The sequence below is a fragment of the Phyllobates terribilis genome, unplaced genomic scaffold (genome assembly GCF_046119375.1).
Source record: "Phyllobates terribilis strain yellow unplaced genomic scaffold, ASM4611937v1 Scaffold_5__5_contigs__length_657084704, whole genome shotgun sequence".
Classification (NCBI taxonomy): domain Eukaryota; kingdom Metazoa; phylum Chordata; class Amphibia; order Anura; family Dendrobatidae; genus Phyllobates; species Phyllobates terribilis.
In genome coordinates this window covers 654,661,364-654,678,142 of record NW_027362765.1, presented here as the reverse complement: position 1 = coordinate 654,678,142, position 16,779 = coordinate 654,661,364, and the positions used below count along the sequence as shown (strand labels likewise).

Genomic DNA, 16,779 nt, shown 5'->3' with positions numbered 1-16,779 from the left:
GGAGACAACGTTTCAGAAAAGGCATTGTAGCAAACCAAAAAAGAAATTTTAAGCGCAGCAGAGTAACCAGCGCACATACCTGTTAGCTCAGGTGAGTTTAAAAGGCTGCTGTTGATAACAAGGGCATTTGCTAAATAGATGGTGTGTGTGCAACAATATACTGAAAGGTCAATTATATTGTGCAGCTTATCTCACCACCTGTAGTTATTTAGGTGAAAGCTCCAAAATGCTTGCCTAATATGTCTGTTTATCCAAAAGGAAGTAAAAAGGGAGAGCTAGAAAGATAGCATTGCATCACATTACATGGCAATGCAATGCACAGTTGCTGAAGTTGAACCAAAATGAGCTTGTAATCTGGCTTCTGCAACTTTGAACATGAAAAATCCAATGAGGAGAAGAAAAGCAAAGCCAAAGAGTCCATCCCAAAATCCGACAAACAAGCAAAATGAACAAAAAACATTGAATTCAATTCTTTCTGATTTTAGAAACTGCATTAAAGAAGGGGTGCACCGGTCCTGGAGATACTGCAATACCAGGTCAATGCGTGGAGTGGACAGAGCAAGCTCTTTTTCCATCTCCCTGTTCTAAAAATCCATTTAATATATGGTCCCCAGATAGGGGACGTATCAGATATTAAACTGATAAGAACAGATACTACACTTGATCTTAGCCAAAAGGCCGAGAAGCGATAACCAGAATTGGTTTCAAACTACGGAGCCACCCAAGGATCCTGAAAAGTCCATTTGTGGAGATGAGCTCCTGGACTCCCGTTAAGAAGACATGTTGTCAACCTCTAGATCCCTTACATGCCTGCACTTTTCGGCTTGCTGCTGCTGCAATCCACGCGTTTTAGATCTGCATAACTCCACCTCTTTAAACACAGCACCTTCACCCCCTGCTGTTCCCACCCGCCTCAACACCGTTGGAAGGGAGGAGAACCAATTAAGGCGGGGGGTGGGGTGGAACGAGCAGCTGTCTACCTTTAGCAGGAGGGCTCCTGATTACATACCTCTCCTGCTGCTGCTGCTGCTGGCTGTCCAGCAGCAGACTGAAGGTGGCTGCTGCTGTGCACAGGTATATAAAGGCTCAGAGCCTATTATGACACGCGCAGCCAGCGTTCCATTGCCACATTCCATCTACTGCAGGCAGGATACCTGGCTGGCTGAATGTCGCTGAGAAGCTCACAGAGACCGCCATAAGCAACAGTTTAACAGAATGCCACAGACTAATCAACCAAACTTTTTGGGTTGGGTTCTCTTTTATAGTCTGCAGGCATTAAATGAAAGAAGTCAGTGTTCCAGCAGAAGGAGACAACGTTTCAGAAAAGGCATTGTAGCAAACCAAAAAATAAATTTTAAGCGCAGCAGAGTAACCAGCGCACATACCTGTTAGCTCAGGTGAGTTTAAAAGGCTGCTGTTGATAACAAGGGCATTTGCTAAATAGATGGTGTGTGTGCAACAATATACTGAAAGGTCAATTATATTGTGCAGCTTATCTCACCACCTGTAGTTATTTAGGTGAAAGCTCCAAAATGCTTGCCTAATATGTCTGTTTATCCAAAAGGAAGTAAAAAGGGAGAGCTAGAAAGATAGCATTGCATCACATTACATGGCAATGCAATGCACAGTTGCTGAAGTTGAACCAAAATGAGCTTGTAATCTGGCTTCTGCAACTTTGAACATGAAAAATCCAATGAGGAGAAGAAAAGCAAAGCCAAAGAGTCCATCCCAAAATCCGACAAACAAGCAAAATGAACAAAAAACATTGAATTCAATTCTTTCTGATTTTAGAAACTGCATTAAAGAAGGGGTGCACCGGTCCTGGAGATACTGCAATACCAGGTCAATGCGTGGAGTGGACAGAGCAAGCTCTTTTTCCATCTCCCTGTTCTAAAAATCCATTTAATATATGGTCCCCAGATAGGGGACGTATCAGATATTAAACTGATAAGAACAGATACTACACTTGATCTTAGCCAAAAGGCCGAGAAGCGATAACCAGAATTGGTTTCAAACTACGGAGCCACCCAAGGATCCTGAAAAGTCCATTTGTGGAGATGAGCTCCTGGACTCCCGTTAAGAAGACATGTTGTCAACCTCTAGATCCCTTACATGCCTGCACTTTTCGGCTTGCTGCTGCTGCAATCCACGCGTTTTAGATCTGCATAACTCCACCTCTTTAAACACAGCACCTTCACCCCCTGCTGTTCCCACCCGCCTCAACACCGTTGGAAGGGAGGAGAACCAATTAAGGCGGGGGGTGGGGTGGAACGAGCAGCTGTCTACCCTTAGCAGGAGGGCTCCTGATTACATACCTCTCCTGCTGCTGCTGCTGCTGGCTGTCCAGCAGCAGACTGAAGGTGGCTGCTGCTGTGCACAGGTATATAAAGGCTCAGAGCCTATTATGACACGCGCAGCCAGCGTTCCATTGCCACATTCCATCTACTGCAGGCAGGATACCTGGCTGGCTGAATGTCGCTGAGAAGCTCACAGAGACCGCCATAAGCAACAGTTTAACAGAATGCCACAGACTAATCAACCAAACTTTTTGGGTTGGGTTCCCTTTTATAGTCTGCAGGCATTAAATGAAAGAAGTCAGTGTTCCAGCAGAAGGAGACAACGTTTCAGAAAAGGCATTGTAGCAAACCAAAAAAGAAATTTTAAGCGCAGCAGAGTAACCAGCGCACATACCTGTTAGCTCAGGTGAGTTTAAAAGGCTGCTGTTGATAACAAGGGCATTTGCTAAATAGATGGTGTGTGTGCAACAATATACTGAAAGGTCAATTATATTGTGCAGCTTATCTCACCACCTGTAGTTATTTAGGTGAAAGCTCCAAAATGCTTGCCTAATATGTCTGTTTATCCAAAAGGAAGTAAAAAGGGAGAGCTAGAAAGATAGCATTGCATCACATTACATGGCAATGCAATGCACAGTTGCTGAAGTTGAACCAAAATGAGCTTGTAATCTGGCTTCTGCAACTTTGAACATGAAAAATCCAATGAGGAGAAGAAAAGCAAAGCCAAAGAGTCCATCCCAAAATCCGACAAACAAGCAAAATGAACAAAAAACATTGAATTCAATTCTTTCTGATTTTAGAAACTGCATTAAAGAAGGGGTGCACCGGTCCTGGAGATACTGCAATACCAGGTCAATGCGTGGAGTGGACAGAGCAAGCTCTTTTTCATCTCCCTGTTCTAAAAATCCATTTATTATATGGTCCCCAGATAGGGGACGTATCAGATATTAAACTGATAAGAACAGATACTACACTTGATCTTAGCCAAAAGGCCGAGAAGCGATAACCAGAATTGGTTTCAAACTACGGAGCCACCCAAGGATCCTGAAAAGTCCATTTGTGGAGATGAGCTCCTGGACTCCCGTTAAGAAGACATGTTGTCAACCTCTAGATCCCTTACATGCCTGCACTTTTCGGCTTGCTGCTGCTGCAATCCACGCGTTTTAGATCTGCATAACTCCACCTCTTTAAACACAGCACCTTCACCCCCTGCTGTTCCCACCCGCCTCAACACCGTTGGAAGGGAGGAGAACCAATTAAGGCGGGGGGTGGGGTGGAACGAGCAGCTGTCTACCCTTAGCAGGAGGGCTCCTGATTACATACCTCTCCTGCTGCTGCTGCTGCTGGCTGTCCAGCAGCAGACTGAAGGTGGCTGCTGCTGTGCACAGGTATATAAAGGCTCAGAGCCTATTATGACACGCGCAGCCAGCGTTCCATTGCCACATTCCATCTACTGCAGGCAGGATACCTGGCTGGCTGAATGTCGCTGAGAAGCTCACAGAGACCGCCATAAGCAACAGTTTAACAGAATGCCACAGACTAATCAACCAAACTTTTTGGGTTGGGTTCTCTTTTATAGTCTGCAGGCATTAAATGAAAGAAATCAGTGTTCCAGCAGAAGGAGACAACGTTTCAGAAAAGGCATTGTAGCAAACCAAAAAAGAAATTTTAAGCGCAGCAGAGTAACCAGCGCACATACCTGTTAGCTCAGGTGAGTTTAAAAGGCTGCTGTTGATAACAAGGGCATTTGCTAAATAGATGGTGTGTGTGCTACAATATACTGAAAGGTCAATTATATTGTGCAGCTTATCTCACCACCTGTAGTTATTTAGGTGAAAGCTCCAAAATGCTTGCCTAATATGTCTGTTTATCCAAAAGGAAGTAAAAAGGGAGAGCTAGAAAGATAGCATTGCATCACATTACATGGCAATGCAATGCACAGTTGCTGAAGTTGAACCAAAATGAGCTTGTAATCTGGCTTCTGCAACTTTGAACATGAAAAATCCCATGAGGAGAAGAAAAGCAAAGCCAAAGAGTCCATCCCAAAATCCGACAAACAAGCAAAATGAACAAAAAACATTGAATTCAATTCTTTCTGATTTTAGAAACTGCATTAAAGAAGGGGTGCACCGGTCCTGGAGATACTGCAATACCAGGTCAATGCGTGGAGTGGACAGAGCAAGCTCTTTTTCCATCTCCCTGTTCTAAAAATCCATTTAATATATGGTCCCCAGATAGGGGACGTATCAGATATTAAACTGATAAGAACAGATACTACACTTGATCTTAGCCAAAAGGCCGAGAAGCGATAACCAGAATTGGTTTCAAACTACGGAGCCACCCAAGGATCCTGAAAAGTCCATTTGTGGAGATGAGCTCCTGGACTCCCGTTAAGAAGACATGTTGTCAACCTCTAGATCCCTTACATGCCTGCACTTTTCGGCTTGCTGCTGCTGCAATCCACGCGTTTTAGATCTGCATAACTCCACCTCTTTAAACACAGCACCTTCACCCCCTGCTGTTCCCACCCGCCTCAACACCGTTGGAAGGGAGGAGAACCAATTAAGGCGGGGGGTGGGGTGGAACGAGCAGCTGTCTACCCTTAGCAGGAGGGCTCCTGATTACATACCTCTCCTGCTGCTGCTGCTGCTGCTGGCTGTCCAGCAGCAGACTGAAGGTGGCTGCTGCTGTGCACAGGTATATAAAGGCTCAGAGCCTATTATGACACGCGCAGCCAGCGTTCCATTGCCACATTCCATCTACTGCAGGCAGGATACCTGGCTGGCTGAATGTCGCTGAGAAGCTCACAGAGACCGCCATAAGCAACAGTTTAACAGAATGCCACAGACTAATCAACCAAACTTTTTGGGTTGGGTTCTCTTTTATAGTCTGCAGGCATTAAATGAAAGAAGTCAGTGTTCCAGCAGAAGGAGACAACGTTTCAGAAAAGGCATTGTAGCAAACCAAAAAAGAAATTTTAAGCGCAGCAGAGTAACCAGCGCACATACCTGTTAGCTCAGGTGAGTTTAAAAGGCTGCTGTTGATAACAAGGGCATTTGCTAAATAGATGGTGTGTGTGCAACAATATACTGAAAGGTCAATTATATTGTGCAGCTTATCTCACCACCTGTAGTTATTTAGGTGAAAGCTCCAAAATGCTTGCCTAATATGTCTGTTTATCCAAAAGGAAGTAAAAAGGGAGAGCTAGAAAGATAGCATTGCATCACATTACATGGCAATGCAATGCACAGTTGCTGAAGTTGAACCAAAATGAGCTTGTAATCTGGCTTCTGCAACTTTGAACATGAAAAATCCAATGAGGAGAAGAAAAGCAAAGCCAAAGAGTCCATCCCAAAATCCGACAAACAAGCAAAATGAACAAAAAACATTGAATTCAATTCTTTCTGATTTTAGAAACTGCATTAAAGAAGGGGTGCACCGGTCCTGGAGATACTGCAATACCAGGTCAATGCGTGGAGTGGACAGAGCAAGCTCTTTTTCCATCTCCCTGTTCTAAAAATCCATTTAATATATGGTCCCCAGATAGGGGACGTATCAGATATTAAACTGATAAGAACAGATACTACACTTGATCTTAGCCAAAAGGCCGAGAAGCGATAACCAGAATTGGTTTCAAACTACGGAGCCACCCAAGGATCCTGAAAAGTCCATTTGTGGAGATGAGCTCCTGGACTCCCGTTAAGAAGACATGTTGTCAACCTCTAGATCCCTTACATGCCTGCACTTTTCGGCTTGCTGCTGCTGCAATCCACGCGTTTTAGATCTGCATAACTCCACCTCTTTAAACACAGCACCTTCACCCCCTGCTGTTCCCACCCGCCTCAACACCGTTGGAAGGGAGGAGAACCAATTAAGGCGGGGGGTGGGGTGGAACGAGCAGCTGTCTACCCTTAGCAGGAGGGCTCCTGATTACATACCTCTCCTGCTGCTGCTGCTGCTGGCTGTCCAGCAGCAGACTGAAGGTGGCTGCTGCTGTGCACAGGTATATAAAGGCTCAGAGCCTATTATGACACGCGCAGCCAGCGTTCCATTGCCACATTCCATCTACTGCAGGCAGGATACCTGGCTGGCTGAATGTCGCTGAGAAGCTCACAGAGACCGCCATAAGCAACAGTTTAACAGAATGCCACAGACTAATCAACCAAACTTTTTGGGTTGGGTTCTCTTTTATAGTCTGCAGGCATTAAATGAAAGAAGTCAGTGTTCCAGCAGAAGGAGACAACGTTTCAGAAAAGGCATTGTAGCAAAAAAAAAAAGAAATTTTAAGCGCAGCAGAGTAACCAGCGCACATACCTGTTAGCTCAGGTGAGTTTAAAAGGCTGCTGTTGATAACAAGGGCATTTGCTAAATAGATGATGTGTGTGCAACAATATACTGAAAGGTCAATTATATTGTGCAGCTTATCTCACCACCTGTAGTTATTTAGGTGAAAGCTCCAAAATGCTTGCCTAATATGTCTGTTTATCCAAAAGGAAGTAAAAAGGGAGAGCTAGAAAGATAGCATTGCATCACATTACATGGCAATGCAATGCACAGTTGCTGAAGTTGAACCAAAATGAGCTTGTAATCTGGCTTCTGCAACTTTGAACATGAAAAATCCAATGAGGAGAAGAAAAGCAAAGCCAAAGAGTCCATCCCAAAATCCGACAAACAAGCAAAATGAACAAAAAACATTGAATTCAATTCTTTCTGATTTTAGAAACTGCATTAAAGAAGGGGTGCACCGGTCCTGGAGATACTGCAATACCAGGTCAATGCGTGGAGTGGACAGAGCAAGCTCTTTTTCCATCTCCCTGTTCTAAAAATCCATTTAATATATGGTCCCCAGATAGGGGACGTATCAGATATTAAACTGATAAGAACAGATACTACACTTGATCTTAGCCAAAAGGCCGAGAAGCGATAACCAGAATTGGTTTCAAACTACGGAGCCACCCAAGGATCCTGAAAAGTCCATTTGTGGAGATGAGCTCCTGGACTCCCGTTAAGAAGACATGTTGTCAACCTCTAGATCCCTTACATGCCTGCACTTTTCGGCTTGCTGCTGCTGCAATCCACGCGTTTTAGATCTGCATAACTCCACCTCTTTAAACACAGCACCTTCACCCCCTGCTGTTCCCACCCGCCTCAACACCGTTGGAAGGGAGGAGAACCAATTAAGGCGGGGGGTGGGGTGGAACGAGCAGCTGTCTACCCTTAGCAGGAGGGCTCCTGATTACATACCTCTCCTGCTGCTGCTGCTGCTGGCTGTCCAGCAGCAGACTGAAGGTGGCTGCTGCTGTGCACAGGTATATAAAGGCTCAGAGCCTATTATGACACGCGCAGCCAGCGTTCCATTGCCACATTCCATCTACTGCAGGCAGGATACCTGGCTGGCTGAATGTCGCTGAGAAGCTCACAGAGACCGCCATAAGCAACAGTTTAACAGAATGCCACAGACTAATCAACCAAACTTTTTGGGTTGGGTTCTCTTTTATAGTCTGCAGGCATTAAATGAAAGAAGTCAGTGTTCCAGCAGAAGGAGACAACGTTTCAGAAAAGGCATTGTAGCAAACCAAAAAAGAAATTTTAAGCGCAGCAGAGTAACCAGCGCACATACCTGTTAGCTCAGGTGAGTTTAAAAGGCTGCTGTTGATAACAAGGGCATTTGCTAAATAGATGATGTGTGTGCAACAATATACTGAAAGGTCAATTATATTGTGCAGCTTATCTCACCACCTGTAGTTATTTAGGTGAAAGCTCCAAAATGCTTGCCTAATATGTCTGTTTATCCAAAAGGAAGTAAAAAGGGAGAGCTAGAAAGATAGCATTGCATCACATTACATGGTAATGCAATGCACAGTTGCTGAAGTTGAACCAAAATGAGCTTGTAATCTGGCTTCTGCAACTTTGAACATGAAAAATCCAATGAGGAGAAGAAAAGCAAAGCCAAAGAGTCCATCCCAAAATCCGACAAACAAGCAAAATGAACAAAAAACATTGAATTCAATTCTTTCTGATTTTAGAAACTGCATTAAAGAAGGGGTGCACCGGTCCTGGAGATACTGCAATACCAGGTCAATGCGTGGAGTGGACAGAGCAAGCTCTTTTTCCATCTCCCTGTTCTAAAAATCCATTTAATATATGGTCCCCAGATAGGGGACGTATCAGATATTAAACTGATAAGAACAGATACTACACTTGATCTTAGCCAAAAGGCCGAGAAGCGATAACCAGAATTGGTTTCAAACTACGGAGCCACCCAAGGATCCTGAAAAGTCCATTTGTGGAGATGAGCTCCTGGACTCCCGTTAAGAAGACATGTTGTCAACCTCTAGATCCCTTACATGCCTGCACTTTTCGGCTTGCTGCTGCTGCAATCCACGCGTTTTAGATCTGCATAACTCCACCTCTTTAAACACAGCACCTTCACCCCCTGCTGTTCCCACCCGCCTCAACACGGTTGGAAGGGAGGAGAACCAATTAAGGCGGGGGGTGGGGTGGAACGAGCAGCTGTCTACCCTTAGCAGGAGGGCTCCGGATTACATACCTCTCCTGCTGCTGCTGCTGCTGGCTGTCCAGCAGCAGACTGAAGGTGGCTGCTGCTGTGCACAGGTATATAAAGGCTCAGAGCCTATTATGACACGCGCAGCCAGCGTTCCATTGCCACATTCCATCTACTGCAGGCAGGATACCTGGCTGGCTGAATGTCGCTGAGAAGCTCACAGAGACCGCCATAAGCAACAGTTTAACAGAATGCCACAGACTAATCAACCAAACTTTTTGGGTTGGGTTCTCTTTTATAGTCTGCAGGCATTAAATGAAAGAAGTCAGTGTTCCAGCAGAAGGAGACAACGTTTCAGAAAAGGCATTGTAGCAAACCAAAAAAGAAATTTTAAGCGCAGCAGAGTAACCAGCGCACATACCTGTTAGCTCAGGTGAGTTTAAAAGGCTGCTGTTGATAACAAGGGCATTTGCTAAATAGATGGTGTGTGTGCAACAATATACTGAAAGGTCAATTATATTGTGCAGCTTATCTCACCACCTTTAGTTATTTAGGTGAAAGCTCCAAAATGCTTGCCTAATATGTCTGTTTATCCAAAAGGAAGTAAAAAGGGAGAGCTAGAAAGATAGCATTGCATCACATTACATGGCAATGCAATGCACAGTTGCTGAAGTTGAACCAAAATGAGCTTGTAATCTGGCTTCTGCAACTTTGAACATGAAAAATCCAATGAGGAGAAGAAAAGCAAAGCCAAAGAGTCCATCCCAAAATCCGACAAACAAGCAAAATGAACAAAAAACATTGAATTCAATTCTTTCTGATTTTAGAAACTGCATTAAAGAAGGGGTGCACCGGTCCTGGAGATACTGCAATACCAGGTCAATGCGTGGAGTGGACAGAGCAAGCTCTTTTTCCATCTCCCTGTTCTAAAAATCCATTTAATATATGGTCCCCAGATAGGGGACGTATCAGATATTAAACTGATAAGAACAGATACTACACTTGATCTTAGCCAAAAGGCCGAGAAGCGATAACCAGAATTGGTTTCAAACTACGGAGCCACCCAAGGATCCTGAAAAGTCCATTTGTGGAGATGAGCTCCTGGACTCCCGTTAAGAAGACATGTTGTCAACCTCTAGATCCCTTACATGCCTGCACTTTTCGGCTTGCTGCTGCTGCAATCCACGCGTTTTAGATCTGCATAACTCCACCTCTTTAAACACAGCACTTTCACCCCCTGCTGTTCCCACCCGCCTCAACACCGTTGGAAGGGAGGAGAACCAATTAAGGCGGGGGGTGGGGTGGAACGAGCAGCTGTCTACCCTTAGCAGGAGGGCTCCTGATTACATACCTCTCCTGCTGCTGCTGCTGGCTGTCCAGCAGCAGACTGAAGGTGGCTGCTGCTGTGCACAGGTATATAAAGGCTCAGAGCCTATTATGACACGTGCAGCCAGCGTTCCATTGCCACATTCCATCTACTGCAGGCAGGATACCTGGCTGGCTGAATGTCGCTGAGAAGCTCACAGAGACCGCCATAAGCAACAGTTTAACAGAATGCCACAGACTAATCAACCAAACTTTTTGGGTTGTGTTCTCTTTTATAGTCTGCAGGCATTAAATGAAAGAAGTCAGTGTTCCAGCAGAAGGAGACAACGTTTCAGAAAAGGCATTGTAGCAAACCAAAAAAGAAATTTTAAGCGCAGCAGAGTAACCAGCGCACATACCTGTTAGCTCAGGTGAGTTTAAAAGGCTGCTGTTGATAACAAGGGCATTTGCTAAATAGATGGTGTGTGTGCAACAATATACTGAAAGGTCAATTATATTGTGCAGCTTATCTCACCACCTGTAGTTATTTAGGTGAAAGCTCCAAAATGCTTGCCTAATATGTCTGTTTATCCAAAAGGAAGTAAAAAGGGAGAGCTAGAAAGATAGCATTGCATCACATTACATGGCAATGCAATGCACAGTTGCTGAAGTTGAACCAAAATGAGCTTGTAATCTGGCTTCTGCAACTTTGAACATGAAAAATGCAATGAGGAGAAGAAAAGCAAAGCCAAAGAGTCCATCCCAAAATCCGACAAACAAGCAAAATGAACAAAAAACATTGAATTCAATTCTTTCTGATTTTAGAAACTGCATTAAAGAAGGGGTGCACCGGTCCTGGAGATACTGCAATACCAGGTCAATGCGTATAGTGGACAGAGCAAGCTCTTTTTCCATCTCCCTGTTCTAAAAATCCATTTAATATATGGTCCCCAGATAGGGGACGTATCAGATATTAAACTGATAAGAACAGATACTACACTTGATCTTAGCCAAAAGGCCGAGAAGCGATAACCAGAATTGGTTTCAAACTACGGAGCCACCCAAGGATCCTGAAAAGTCCATTTGTGGAGATGAGCTCCTGGACTCCCGTTAAGAAGACATGTTGTCAACCTCTAGATCCCTTACATGCCTGCACTTTTCGGCTTGCTGCTGCTGCAATCCACGCGTTTTAGATCTGCATAACTCCACCTCTTTAAACACAGCACCTTCACCCCCTGCTGTTCCCACCCGCCTCAACACCGTTGGAAGGGAGGAGAACCAATTAAGGCGGGGGGTGGGGTGGAACGAGCAGCTGTCTACCCTTAGCAGGAGGGCTCCTGATTACATACCTCTCCTGCTGCTGCTGCTGCTGGCTGTCCAGCAGCAGACTGAAGGTGGCTGCTGCTGTGCACAGGTATATAAAGGCTCAGAGCCTATTATGACACGCGCAGCCAGCGTTCCATTGCCACATTCCATCTACTGCAGGCAGGATACCTGGCTGGCTGAATGTCGCTGAGAAGCTCACAGAGACCGCCATAAGCAACAGTTTAACAGAATGCCACAGACTAATCAACCAAACTTTTTGGGTTGGGTTCTCTTTTATAGTCTGCAGGCATTAAATGAAAGAAGTCAGTGTTCCAGCAGAAGGAGACAACGTTTCAGAAAAGGCATTGTAGCAAACCAAAAAAGAAATTTTAAGCGCAGCAGAGTAACCAGCGCACATACCTGTTAGCTCAGGTGAGTTTAAAAGGCTGCTGTTGATAACAAGGGCATTTGCTAAATAGATGGTGTGTGTGCAACAATATACTGAAAGGTCAATTATATTGTGCAGCTTATCTCACCACCTGTAGTTATTTAGGTGAAAGCTCCAAAATGCTTGCCTAATATGTCTGTTTATCCAAAAGGAAGTAAAAAGGGAGAGCTAGAAAGATAGCATTGCATCACATTACATGGCAATGCAATGCACAGTTGCTGAAGTTGAACCAAAATGAGCTTGTAATCTGGCTTCTGCAACTTTGAACATGAAAAATCCAATGAGGAGAAGAAAAGCAAAGCCAAAGAGTCCATCCCAAAATCCGACAAACAAGCAAAATGAACAAAAAACATTGAATTCAATTCTTTCTGATTTTAGAAACTGCATTAAAGAAGGGGTGCACCGGTCCTGGAGATACTGCAATACCAGGTCAATGCGTGGAGTGGACAGAGCAAGCTCTTTTTCCATCTCCCTGTTCTAAAAATCCATTTAATATATGGTCCCCAGATAGGGGACGTATCAGATATTAAACTGATAAGAACAGATACTACACTTGATCTTAGCCAAAAGGCCGAGAAGCGATAACCAGAATTGGTTTCAAACTACGGAGCCACCCAAGGATCCTGAAAAGTCCATTTGTGGAGATGAGCTCCTGGACTCCCGTTAAGAAGACATGTTGTCAACCTCTAGATCCCTTACATGCCTGCACTTTTCGGCTTGCTGCTGCTGCAATCCACGCGTTTTAGATCTGCATAACTCCACCTCTTTAAACACAGCACCTTCACCCCCTGCTGTTCCCACCCGCCTCAACACGGTTGGAAGGGAGGAGAACCAATTAAGGCGGGGGGTGGGGTGGAACGAGCAGCTGTCTACCCTTAGCAGGAGGGCTCCTGATTACATACCTCTCCTGCTGCTGCTGCTGCTGGCTGTCCAGCAGCAGACTGAAGGTGGCTGCTGCTGTGCACAGATATATAAAGGCTCAGAGCCTATTATGACACGCGCAGCCAGCGTTCCATTGCCACATTCCATCTACTGCAGGCAGGATACCTGGCTGGCTGAATGTCGCTGAGAAGCTCACAGAGACCGCCATAAGCAACAGTTTAACAGAATGCCACAGACTAATCAACCAAACTTTTTGGGTTGGGTTCTCTTTTATAGTCTGCAGGCATTAAATGAAAGAAGTCAGTGTTCCAGCAGAAGGAGACAACGTTTCAGAAAAGGCATTGTAGCAAACCAAAAAAGAAATTTTAAGCGCAGCAGAGTAACCAGCGCACATACCTGTTAACTCAGGTGAGTTTAAAAGGCTGCTGTTGATAACAAGGGCATTTGCTAAATAGATGGTGTGTGTGCAACAATATACTGAAAGGTCAATTATATTGTGCAGCTTATCTCACCACCTGTAGTTATTTAGGTGAAAGCTCCAAAATGCTTGCCTAATATGTCTGTTTATCCAAAAGGAAGTAAAAAGGGAGAGCTAGAAAGATAGCATTGCATCACATTACATGGCAATGCAATGCACAGTTGCTGAAGTTGAACCAAAATGAGCTTGTAATCTGGCTTCTGCAACTTTGAACATGAAAAATCCAATGAGGAGAAGAAAAGCAAAGCCAAAGAGTCCATCCCAAAATCCGACAAACAAGCAAAATGAACAAAAAACATTGAATTCAATTCTTTCTGATTTTAGAAACTGCATTAAAGAAGGGGTGCACCGGTCCTGGAGATACTGCAATACCAGGTCAATGCGTGGAGTGGACAGAGCAAGCTCTTTTTCCATCTCCCTGTTCTAAAAATCCATTTAATATATGGTCCCCAGATAGGGGACGTATCAGATATTAAACTGATAAGAACAGATTTTTTTTTTTTTTTTTTTTTTTTTTTTTTTTTTTTAAACCATTCAGTTTAGTTTTTTAGCAAACAGTATGAATTTCTCCAAAATTTGCTACTTAAAACTTCTCATCATCATGGTTCTATTTATTTAGCAGTAGTATAAGACGAAATATAATCACAAGGGAACATCCTTTACGTAACACAAATGCAGAAACTTCAAGGAATCACAAAGAAAAAAATCACTGGTATTTGATAAGGTAATGCCACTTTTTAAATTTCCAAATCCCTTCGGCATCTGTGCCACCACCGCCTCTGCTGTCCAACTTATATATCAGGTATAGTCTTGAAAGAATAAGTCTAACACATTCATTCACTGATAAAGATTTCCTTTTGAAAAGTCCAAGGTTCCTTGCATCCCACAAACTCTCCATCACACAAGCCATTATCAACCATAAAATTCTATCTTTAGACCGACTACACGCACCAATTCCAAACATCGCCACACGCCAATCCACAAAATTCACGCCTGCTAAACCCTTACACAATCCACCTACACACTTCCACACACTGTACGCGTACTCACAATCCCACATAACATGCCTGACAGTCTCACAACCACCACATCCCACTCTCGGACACACATCTGTTCTTATCAACTCTCTTTTCTTCTGCACTTCTCTCACAGGTAAAATATTATGTAAAGTCATCCTCACAACATCCTTCTGTTTGTTTGACATCCCATACGTATCTAACTTCTTCCATGCATCTGAAACCTCATTCCCTCTCAGCCCAACAATATTACACTCTACCTCATTTGCACTCATTCTTTTCACCACATTCTTGGTCATTCTAAAATCATTCATTCCCACACTCAACAAATCATGCTTTCTCACAAATTTCTCAATCACCTCATACCAAACAGGACACTTAAAGGCCACAGGCACACTCGCATCTCTCTTCCTCCAGCATAACCCATACAACATCCATCCAGCAGAATAATTAGCCATAAAAGCACCTTTATTGCCTTTACCCAGCAAAATAACCACAGTCTTAATATAATTAAGGCCTAAAAAAACTTCAATATTGGGAAAGGCCAGCCCACCATGCTGACAAGCCTTAAAAAGGCTCTCCCGCTTCAACTTCTCCATCTTACTACGCCACAGGAATGTGAATACCAACTTCTCTATTCTCTTAATTTTCCTGTAAGGAGAAGGAAAAACAGTCGCCACATAAAGCAGGATAGGGAGAATCACTGCTTTGATAATTAACACCTTACCACGCAGAGTCAATTCTCTCATTCGCCAAAAATTCAATTTACGTTCAACCCGCATACCACACTCTTCCCAACTTTCATTCCCTTTTAAGTCATCATTAAATAATACGCCCAAAATCTTGATTGCACCCTCTTCACACTTTACACCATCCATACGAATACTACTATCTCCAAAACATTTAAAACTACATTTATTCCAATTTACCCTAAAACCAGACGCACCAACAAAAAAATCCAAAAGCAATTTAATTCTACTCAAAGAAGCCATACTTTCACTCACAACCACAACATCATCCATATAACCTAACACTTTCACATGCTTACCACCACTACCAGGCACCAACAAACCTCTCATCATTTTATCCCGTCTAATCAAACATAACAATGGTTCTATTACACATACAAATAAGACGGGGGACATAGGACACCCCTGCCTTACTCCTGACCTAATCTTCACTTTGTCACACAGCCACCCATTAACCAAGAACTCACTTGACACACAATCATACAATGATTTTACACAATTCACAAATTCTCTAGGAAACCCCATTCTTTCCAGTACTTTAAACAAAAACACATGCGAAACCCTGTCAAACGCCTTCTCAAAATCAATAGCTAAAGTCATACATTTCTGCTTTCTATCCTTGCAATCCCCAATCATATCTCTCAACAATAACAAGTTATCACTCATACTTCTTCCAGGCACTGCACATACTTGGTCCTCCTCCACAACACTACCAATCACTTCACGCATACGATTTGCCAGTAACTTACTGTAGACCTTATAATCCGAATTCAGCAGTGTTATTGGTCTCCAGTTTTCCAAACGTTTCCTCTCACCCTTTTTATACACAAGCACAACCACTCCTTCTTTCATTGATTCACACAACCTACCATTCACCCACATATACTTACATACCTCAGTCAAATCTGTTCCCAAAACTTCCCATGCTTTCACATACAACTCTACAGGTATACCATCTTTCCCAGGAGTCTTACTCTTTTTAGCACTCCACACCACATTCTTCACTTCATCCAGAACTACATCCTCACACAATAGATCACGCTCCTCAGAATCAAGTTTTTTCTCCACACCATTCAGAACATATGACACAAGCCCAGAGTCAATCCATTTCTCATCATACAACTTGCTATAAAACCTATTCACTTCTTTCAGCACATCCTCACCCATACAGTTGGTTCCACTTTCATTCACAACTTCATTCATATCAGTCTTCCTACCATTCATTTTTTTAAAAAAGAACCTCGTACACTTCTCATTTTTCTCCAGGTGCTCAATTTTAGTACGATATATAATTTCCTTTCCTTTCTCATCCAACACACGCTTCAATTCATTCTTAGCCTCAGTAAGTTGATCAGACATCTCCAAACCACTTGCAACACACTTTCTCAACCAGTCAATCCGTCTATTAAGGTCATTAAACCTATTCCTATATCTGGCAGCTTTTCTATAGCCCCACTTTTTGAAGAAAGTTTTAAATTGCACTTTCACCCAGTCCCACCAGTCAAGAACACACACAAAATCCTTCTTACGCATTCTCCATCTTTCATACTTTACATTAAACTCATTCATCACCTCATCATCCTCTAACAGCCTTGCATTCAACTTCCATACCCCACCGCCATACACTTGGTCACCATTCGCACAAAACACGCCTCTCAAACATTCATGGTCCGAAAAAGGTACCTTTTGTTGAGAAAAATCCAAACATACCATATTTTTAGAAAATAACATTAAATCAATTCTGGAATGAATCTCACCACGGTCAGCATGGTATGTCGGCGGTGGTGGCATGCC

At 43.5% G+C, this 16,779-nt stretch overlaps 11 non-coding genes across 11 annotated transcripts; all 11 read right to left on the bottom strand.

Annotated features, from left to right (window-relative positions):
• Positions 1-499: 499 nt before the first annotated feature.
• LOC141148996 (U2 spliceosomal RNA) lies at positions 500-690 on the bottom strand. The gene has a single exon (XR_012245310.1). It is a non-coding gene; the product is annotated as a U2 spliceosomal RNA (small nuclear RNA).
• Positions 691-1,805: 1,115 nt separating this feature from the next.
• On the bottom strand, positions 1,806-1,996 carry LOC141148993 (U2 spliceosomal RNA). The gene has a single exon (XR_012245308.1). It is a non-coding gene; the product is annotated as a U2 spliceosomal RNA (small nuclear RNA).
• A 1,115-nt stretch (positions 1,997-3,111) lies between these two features.
• Positions 3,112-3,301, bottom strand: LOC141150009 (U2 spliceosomal RNA). The gene has a single exon (XR_012246283.1). It is a non-coding gene; the product is annotated as a U2 spliceosomal RNA (small nuclear RNA).
• Positions 3,302-4,416: 1,115 nt separating this feature from the next.
• LOC141148992 (U2 spliceosomal RNA) lies at positions 4,417-4,607 on the bottom strand. Its single transcript, XR_012245307.1, has one exon. It is a non-coding gene; the product is annotated as a U2 spliceosomal RNA (small nuclear RNA).
• A 1,118-nt stretch (positions 4,608-5,725) lies between these two features.
• On the bottom strand, positions 5,726-5,916 carry LOC141148991 (U2 spliceosomal RNA). The gene has a single exon (XR_012245306.1). It is a non-coding gene; the product is annotated as a U2 spliceosomal RNA (small nuclear RNA).
• A 1,115-nt stretch (positions 5,917-7,031) lies between these two features.
• Positions 7,032-7,222, bottom strand: LOC141148990 (U2 spliceosomal RNA). Its single transcript, XR_012245305.1, has one exon. It is a non-coding gene; the product is annotated as a U2 spliceosomal RNA (small nuclear RNA).
• A 1,115-nt stretch (positions 7,223-8,337) lies between these two features.
• Positions 8,338-8,528, bottom strand: LOC141148989 (U2 spliceosomal RNA). Its single transcript, XR_012245304.1, has one exon. It is a non-coding gene; the product is annotated as a U2 spliceosomal RNA (small nuclear RNA).
• A 1,115-nt stretch (positions 8,529-9,643) lies between these two features.
• Positions 9,644-9,834, bottom strand: LOC141148988 (U2 spliceosomal RNA). Its single transcript, XR_012245303.1, has one exon. It is a non-coding gene; the product is annotated as a U2 spliceosomal RNA (small nuclear RNA).
• Positions 9,835-10,946: 1,112 nt separating this feature from the next.
• Positions 10,947-11,137, bottom strand: LOC141150080 (U2 spliceosomal RNA). The gene has a single exon (XR_012246350.1). It is a non-coding gene; the product is annotated as a U2 spliceosomal RNA (small nuclear RNA).
• A 1,115-nt stretch (positions 11,138-12,252) lies between these two features.
• Positions 12,253-12,443, bottom strand: LOC141148987 (U2 spliceosomal RNA). The gene has a single exon (XR_012245302.1). It is a non-coding gene; the product is annotated as a U2 spliceosomal RNA (small nuclear RNA).
• A 1,115-nt stretch (positions 12,444-13,558) lies between these two features.
• Positions 13,559-13,754, bottom strand: LOC141150713 (U2 spliceosomal RNA). Its single transcript, XR_012246840.1, has one exon. It is a non-coding gene; the product is annotated as a U2 spliceosomal RNA (small nuclear RNA).
• Between the last annotated feature and the right edge of the window lie 3,025 nt (positions 13,755-16,779).